Genomic DNA, 8,471 nt, shown 5'->3' on the forward strand with positions numbered 1-8,471 from the left:
TAATCCTCCTATACGTGCAAACATATGATATTTGTCCTTCTCTGCCTGACTTATTTCGCTCAGCATAACACCCTCAAGGTCCATCCATGTTGCTACACATGGCCAGATTTCATTGTTTCTCATTGCCATGTAGTATTCCATGGTATAGATAAACCACATCTTCAGAGAGTGTTTTTTTGAATGGTATCTCTTGGTCTCTCTTGTTGGGACCTTGGTTATTTTATTTTCCTACTCGTAGTGATATTTGGAACTCTCCACCTTGTATACTCTGGCTTGTTTCTTGAGGTAGCCCTGGAGAGGAAAACAGACAGACAAACACACAGGGAGCAGGAGCTCACAAACGCAGAGACTAATTCAACTAACATGCAAACCGAGAGGGAAAACGAAAAAGTTAAAAGACAGAGGAGGGAGGGCGAATAATAGAGTATAAAATACATAAAAGGGTCAAAAAGGAAAAAAGAAAAGGAAAAAAGAAGAAAACTGATGGACAAAGAACGATTTAAAGCATATAACCGGATTTACCAGCTATAGCTAAATAGCCGTGTGTATGCAGTGCTGGTTGAGGAGCACAGAGAAAGAGAGAGAAGACAGGGCGGGGATGAGGCAAAATTGGAAATAGAATGAACAGGCAGAAGGCATAAGAAACTTTTTTCAAAGAGCTAAAGGGTAGAATATGGTTGGATAGGTGAGAGAATGATGCTGGTGTTATCCGGAGAAACTATATCGTCTAATCACTCCTGAGAGAAAGAGATGAAAATGTCGGTAGGTGTAGAATTTACATCTACAGGATGGACTCGTTGTGATTGTTTAAGCAAGCCGGTGACCAGAGTTAATCAGGTCAGTGTCCTGGGGAAAAAAGAAAGAAAAGGAAAAAAAAAAGGGAGGCGGGCAGCTCTCAGGCAGGGATGGGCGTGGCGGGATCCAATGCCTCAGGCGGGAGCTCTGCCTTGGCGGTTGAGGGGAGGAGAGTGACGGTGCTCTGGTCCCTTCTTGAACCAAGCGCTGCACCTCGCTTTTTTGGGCGTGTAAACTCCCCGTCCCGGGGGTGCAGCCAAAGTTGGTTGCACTCTTCCACCCAGGCCAGTTCCAATCTCCAAATCCCAGTCCGCGCGCCCCGCTGAAGTTGCCTTAGACACAGCTTCCCAGGCAGCCCCCTCGGGCAATTCCAGGCCCCCTGCCGAGCTCTGGGGGCGGAGTCAGAATCGCTGCTTCCTTCTCTGGGTCGGGCTGGCGCGCAGGGGCGGGGGCTTGCCCGCAGGGTGCTCTGAGCCCGAGACCGCTGGAGTGAGGAAAACCGGGTCCCTCTATGGCTCGTCACCCAAAACAAGAACTCACAGGCAAATATCCCAGTATTTAGATCAATGCCTTCCCTCAAGAGACCCAGACAGCCAGGAGCGCGGACGCCCGGTGTCTGTGCGGCTCTTCCAGGGGCCCCAGCCCCCCGGGAGGACGATGGCGGCAGGCGCGCCGCTGCTCTGAAGTCCTGCCTCCAGGAGCAGCACAAAGCAGCAGTCTGTGCGCTCAGCCCCCCGAGACCAGGTGGCGCGAGGGGACCTGGCGTGCAGGTATTTGGCAAGTATGGTCTTTCTATGCCCCGAGCGGAGGTTTTTCTGTTTCGGACTCTCTCCTTTTCCCCTCTCACTCCCCGTAGAGGGTAGAGGGGGATCGCCTCCCACCCTGGAGTCTCCGATCCCGGCCCGATTTTATCTTCCCCGGTTCGCACTCACGTTAGAAGGCTCTCTCAGTGGATTCTGCGTCCTTTTTCTCCCAATCTCGGGTTTTGTGAGGTTTCCGATGGCTTCAGATCTTTTCCGTGTGAGGTATGGTCGCGAGTGCAAGTACAGAGCTTCCTACTTCTCCGCCATCTTGCCGGAATGCCCCTGATGTTGTTCCTTTTTAATGAGTCACTGATTTATCTTATTCTTAAATCGTGCTCTTTTGCTTTAATCTCCCTCTTTTTTTTTTCTGCTTCATTATTTGCCATAAGTTTGTCTTCTATATTGCTGATTTGTTGCTCTACATCATCCATCTTTGCTGCCATGGCGTATTTGATATTGCAGCTCAGATATGGCATTTTTTTATTTCATCCTGACTAGCTTTTACCTCTTTTATCTCTATAGAGAGGGATTCTAATCTATTTTCAACCCCAACTGGTATTCTTATTATTATGATCTAAATTCTGGTTCAGACGTCTTGCTTTTAACTGTTTTGGTTAAGTCCTTGGCTGTCGTTTCTTCCTGCTCTTTCTTTTGGGGTGAATTACTTTGTTTCATCATTTGAAGGAAGGAAAGGAATTAAAAAAGCAAAAAATTTAAATGAAATAATTGAAAAACAACACAAGCACACAAAGGAAAATCAAATAAATGATTCTAGATCCTAGATGTGCTTTGGTCTCGTTACTGAAAGGTGCTTGATTGATTAGAGAAAAAAAGGGAAAAACTAAAATTAAAAAATTAAAAACAACACACACACACACAAAATCAAATAAGTGATGCTAGGTCCTAGGTGTGTTTTGGTCTGGTTATTGAAAGAAGCTTGATTGATTAGAGCAAAAAGGGAAAAGGAAAAGAAAAGAAGAAACAAAAACAAAAACAGGAAAAAACAGAAAAAGCTTGAAATTTTGAGAAAATGAATACAATGAAATAGAATAACATAAAATGATGGCAGTAAAATAGAATTTTAAACATTTACAAAAACGTAATAAATTTAGTCGAAAAAATAAACAAAAATAGTTTTAATAAGAATTGAAAATAAAAATAAATTTTTCAACCTTTCTGTATTCAAGTAAAAGAAATGAAAAAGAAAAACAAAGAAAATCAAATAGATGGACCAGTGAACAGACTGAAATACGATTGATATTACATCATTTTCTCCTAGAAGTCAAACTATGAAGCACTTTATAGTACATAAACTAAGCAGGTGGAGAGATTTGTGGTGTTCCTGAAGAGTGAGGTTGGCTCTGTTGGGCGGGGCTTAGTGTAATGCCTCCATTCTCCACTAGATGGCATTGCTTAGCTTACTGGAGTGGATTGTTCAGGCACCTGTAGATGTGTATGCGCGTGTGCCGGTGGGGTGAAAATGGTGTCACCCAGGTACTCAGTTTAGTATCAGAAGTCTGTGTTCTCCCTGGACCAGGGATCACACACTCATCCTTTTTCTTCAGTTTCAGTTCACTCCCTGCTTTTGCATTGTCTGTAACTATGCCATCAGGTTTCCGGGAGGCACCTCCCTCCTGAGTTTTATCTGAGATGCAGCTGTATTTCCTGACCCCTCACTTCTGAGGGACTGTGAGTTTGATATGCTCAGATCCTCTGGGGGAGGGTCTCACCGGGCAATGGCCAGCCACACCCAGGAAAGCTAGAGAGACCTTGCTGCTGCCAATGTCCAGAGACTTGCTTCTGGGTGCCAGCCCACCCCAGAAAAAGTTCACACAATCGTGTAGGAGCAGCATTTCAGGGTTATGGAAAATCTTTCGTGGCCTAAGACCTCCAGGACCCACTTTTCTCCTGGAAATTCACCCTTCCCACCAGAGCACCACTAGGTATTTGAGTTTTGGAGTTTCAGGCTCTGAGCTCCCCCTGTTAATAGAATCTTAATGGAATTTAAACCCTCTCCTTTCTCCCTTTTTAGTTCAGTCCCTGCAGCTTTTTCCACCTCTCCCCACTTTCTCTCGGGCTGTTTTTGTGGGGGATGCTTTTCCCATACACTCCTCTCCCCCCCACCCCACCCCCCGTCTCCGTCCTCTCTCCACAAGCAAAAGCAGCTCCCTGTCCTCCGTGGCTCCTCTCTCCCCCAGTTCACCTCTCTGCGCCACGTACCTGTTGAGTTCTGTGGTTCAGGTTGCACAGATTGTTGTGTTAATCGTCAAATCAGTTTTCCAGGTGTGCAGGATGGTTTAGTGTTGATCTGGCTGTATTTCATGTACACGAGACAGAAAAAGACTTCCATGCTGTTCTGCCATCTTGGCTACTCCATTACTGCTTTTTTTTTTTTTTAGTCTCTCTGTCCTCACACACTTGGACTCCCAAATGTTTCCACTTGGCAAGTGGAAGCGGGAAGAAAGATGGATGAATAGTCCATATGTCAGGGACATATGACCCTGACCAGACTGAGGGAAGTAGTATATAGGCTGTCTTTTCACATAGCTAGCATAGTCCATCTGGGACCCACCATTTGATGGCTGTGTTGACATTGTCTCAGGTCTCTTGGAGATGAGAGAAGTTAGACGATGGGTAGGGATCTGGCTCAAGGTGATCTGGGGCCTCCCACCATTGGTTTTTTCAGGCAGTTCAGTTATAAAATCTTTGGCTTAGGCATGTTAAGTTTTCAACAGAGACAATGATGAATTTTTTTTCCCGTGAGGCAAGACAGTTTTTCACAATAATTAAGCTTTTGAAGTGCCAACCCCCCCCCCCCCATAGTAGGACAGGGGTATTTTGTTTTACTATGAGGTTTGTGGGGATCTAATTTTTTAGTCTCTTATGGCTATTGTTTCCCCATTTTGGTACCAATAAAGTATCTTATCCACAAAAGGAACGTAAGGGTTAACAGAAACCTCTTATCATATTGTTAGTCGGCCAGGGCAGCCTCAGCCATTCCTATAGCAAAAAGTAGAGTAAGAATCACAAATGTGAAATATGGCGTGACAGTGTATCACAGTAAGGAACCCTAGAAAATAAGAGCAGTTGTTTCTTCGAACCATCGATTCCTCAGGCTTCTGCCGTGCATGGATTAGTCAGCTTCTGGGGTGACTAAAGCAGAGCTGCAGTCTCCCAGAGCCTCTGGAGTTGCAGATTGTTTCTTCCATATGGTCAGCCTGCATGGCGTTGATGGGCCAGGAATGCACTCCCAGTTTTGAGATGCCGGCTTCACTCTGCTGCAGGGACCCACTTCAGCTACCTTTACTGCAGTAGGAGTGGACAAAATGACAGTGATCGGTCCCCTCCAGAGGTTTTTAGGGGTTGAACATTTCACTCTTTTATCCACATTGCATCTCCTGGTTTAAAGTGGTGGGCATCTCTGGTCAGATTTATAGGTAATCACTCCCTGACCCAGTGGTGTAAGGTGGTTAGGGTAGAGCCAAGGGTCCACATCTGTTATTATAGGGTTAGATTGTCTATCTCATGTAGATTCCCCCTCTTATGCTCTTGGTAATGGGGGGAAGGCATCCATAAAAGATTTTATAAAGGGAGAACCCCATCTGTTTCTTTAGCCTCCCACTTGCAGCTGCAGTCTGCCTCTCTGAAGGTCCCTTATCTCTCCTTGCCTGATGTTAACCATTTCCCTATTTGTTTCTTCCCTGGAAAAGGACCTGTAACTGTTGTTAGGAAACAGGGACAATGACTGTTCTGGCTCCTTAAAGCTGATAAGAGATGGTGTAGGAGTCCAGCCATTAGAATCTACCCAAGGGTTAGTCGAGTGGCCCACAGTATGGTTCTACAGGAAGGCTGGCAGGCATGAGGTGGCATAAACATTAGCAGACACAAAGAGAAAAACACAAAGTAAAGATTATACTGACCAAAACGATGGCATCTTAAGATAATGTCCACAATTTCCAAACCTGCCAAATAATCTAGGAGAGACCCTAACTTTATAAACAATGTATATCAGGGAATCTCTCATAACCCAGCTAATGGAGAAGCAGAAGCAGTAAGTAATCAATTGTGGCTCTATTTACAAGAGTTTGGCCCTCACTTAATTTAAAAAAAATTTTTAAAGCGCCTAATGCTTGTGAGGTGTTATTTAGAGTTTTTCTGAGTATAAGCAGACAATCTGCTTTATTTTGATGTGAAAAACTTTTTCAAGAGCCAGGAGTTCTAGAGAAAGAGACAAGGCTGCCATTTACCGTTATTAATTTGTATATGTTTAGGTAAGCCAAACCTGGGTATTGTTTTATAAAGCAGAGTTTTTATTACTTTTTGTACCTTTTCCATCTTGTAGGGGAAGATCTCTACCCAATTAGTAAAAGGATTAATCCATATCCATAGATGTTGGGATTTTTTTTGACCTTGGCATATGAGTGAGAGCTAACTGTCAGTCTTCTCCTGGATAGTCTCCAGTTCATTGATTATCTGGGAGAGCAAGTTTGTAGTTGAAAGTATTGTTTTTAAAACATACTTCACAGCCTGATACTACTTGCAGAACTGTCCTTGACAATTTTTTTTTTCGTAAACATTCTTTGGGCCATTTAATAAGCTTTGTCCCTCCTTAAATGAAAGGCCTGATGCTGTGTTTTAATAGTCTTTTAGCTCTGTGAGCTTGGTAATTGTAATTGCCCCGCTCTGTTTGTAACCTCTCCAAAGGCTGGACACAGTGTCTAGAGTCAGACCCCAGTTTATTATTTTTTTTTTTTTTTGCAGGGGGAGTAGGTGGGATTGAGTCTCCTTTAATAATTGATATAGTAGTAAACTGTTTTTTTCTGAGCCTGGTATCTATAGCCTACAATATCCAGTAATTAAAAAAAAACTTACATAATTGTTTATGTCCTGAGTTAGCAGCACCATAGTCTCTGATTTAGTTACAATGTCCCTTTCTAGCCAGGGAGTAAGGCTTTCTGGCATTATCAGGGAAGAATTAGAAAAAATTAGGTTTCCCCATATACATCCCAGAGGCTGAAAGGAAAATTTAGAAGTTTTCCAGAGATGCCTCTAATCATCACACTGTATTTGGATAGTTGGCCCAGAGTGGAAAGGAGGACAGAAAAGGGAGCTCTGGTGTCAAGGGGGCAATCAACCAGTTTTCCTTCTATATTTAGAGTTACCCGAGGCTCTGAGTTTCTGATAGACCGTCGGTTTAGGGGCGCCACCGTGCAGGGCCCCAGGCCCTGGTCAGTCCCTTCCAGGGACATGGGTTATCTGAGCCCTCACCAAGAGAAGTCCCCAAGGGCATTCAGAGCTCCAGTGATTGTTTCCATATCAGGTGCATGGCTTATGGGGTTTTTATTTTGCTTGTCTCCTCTGAGGATGTTCTCATTTTAGTGCTCTGAATGGCCATATGAATGGCACTTGGTGCCAGGACCTCGGGAATTCTGGTCTGACATAGTCCATAAGGTTACAACTAAGGCCTCGAATGGTTTTCTAAATCTTCCTTTTGTGTTTTGTTTGTAATCTACCCAATTGGCAGCTCCTGCCAAGGAGCTCCTGCAAGGTCCCTTCAAGGTCAACAGCCAATTTTTGCATTTTCTCTGAATATCAAGGGCTGATTGAGTGTCAGATTTGTCCTTTAAAATCATCTCAGCTTTAAGGGTGTCAGGGGGGATAGCCATATATTTAATGAGAGCCTCCCTCAACCTCTCCAGGAAGGTCATCGGGCTTCCATTTTGTGTTTGTGAAATAGTGGCTAATTTAGCAGAATTTAAGGGCTAACTTTTAGATTTCCTTGTTTTTTTTAAAAACTTCTGTCTTATTAAGAATCTGACTTAACAAAAGCATTATATCTTTCCAGGTCAACTCAAAAACAAACATAATATTCTGAAAAGTCTTTATATGCCGATCCAATCAGAAAACTTACCTCCGTTCGGGCACCTGGTGGCTCAGTCAGTTAAGCGTCCAACTTCGGCTCAGGTCATTATCTTAAGGTTCTTGGGTTCGTGCCCCGCATCGGGCTCTGTGCTGACAGCCAGCTCAGAGCCTGGAGCCTGGTTCAGATTCTGTACCTCCCTCTCTCTCTGACCCTCCCCTGCTCACACTGTCTCTCTCTCTCAGAAATAAATAAAACATTAAAAAACTTTTTTTAATTAAAAAAAGAAAATTTACCTTGATCTTCCATTATCCGTCTTAAATCTTGTAATGTAAAGGTTTTTTTCTTCTGGCATTATAGCTTCTTGTAAAGGAAACATGCCTGTTACATTGCAGGGAGTGCCTGGATAAGGTGGGCAGCAGAGAGCAGAATTGTATTTTTTATACCCCTCTGTTTCCTTACCTTTAGGACCTTGGGGGTATGGACTGTGACCAAGGAAGACTTTCTTGGTTGTTGTAGGATGAATTAATTTTATTTTGGTCTAACAGTAACTCATATATTATCATTGGTCATTGAGGGAGGGGGTTAAAGGACCAAAATCAAGGTCTATTCCCCTGCCTTTTTCAACAACGACCACATAAATATGTTTCAGCCATGTGGATATCCATTTTTGGCATACAATGGCCTAAGTTTAGTAAAATGGCTCCCATGTATTTAGTAAAAGCCCTTCATATATCATCCATCCTTCATATGGCAGAGGCATCCATTCCTCTGCTAAACAGAAACAACACAAATGTGGAGGATGTGGAGGCTGGCACCAAGGGTATTGCCATCATTTTCCCAGCCTTTGGATCAAAGGAAGAGGCATTTTAATCTTAACCCTGTGTACTTTTAAATTCCATTTATTTTAACCTTAGTCCATCCTGACCACACATAAAATTTGTTTTTAAAGATTTTCCCTCACGAACCTTCTACAACTTTTCTTTTGCATTTAGGTTTTGTCCCAAGTCATT

The sequence above is a fragment of the Hyaena hyaena genome, unplaced genomic scaffold (genome assembly GCF_003009895.1).
Source record: "Hyaena hyaena isolate Hyena2069 unplaced genomic scaffold, ASM300989v1 scaffold_669, whole genome shotgun sequence".
Taxonomy (NCBI): Eukaryota; Metazoa; Chordata; class Mammalia; order Carnivora; family Hyaenidae; genus Hyaena; species Hyaena hyaena.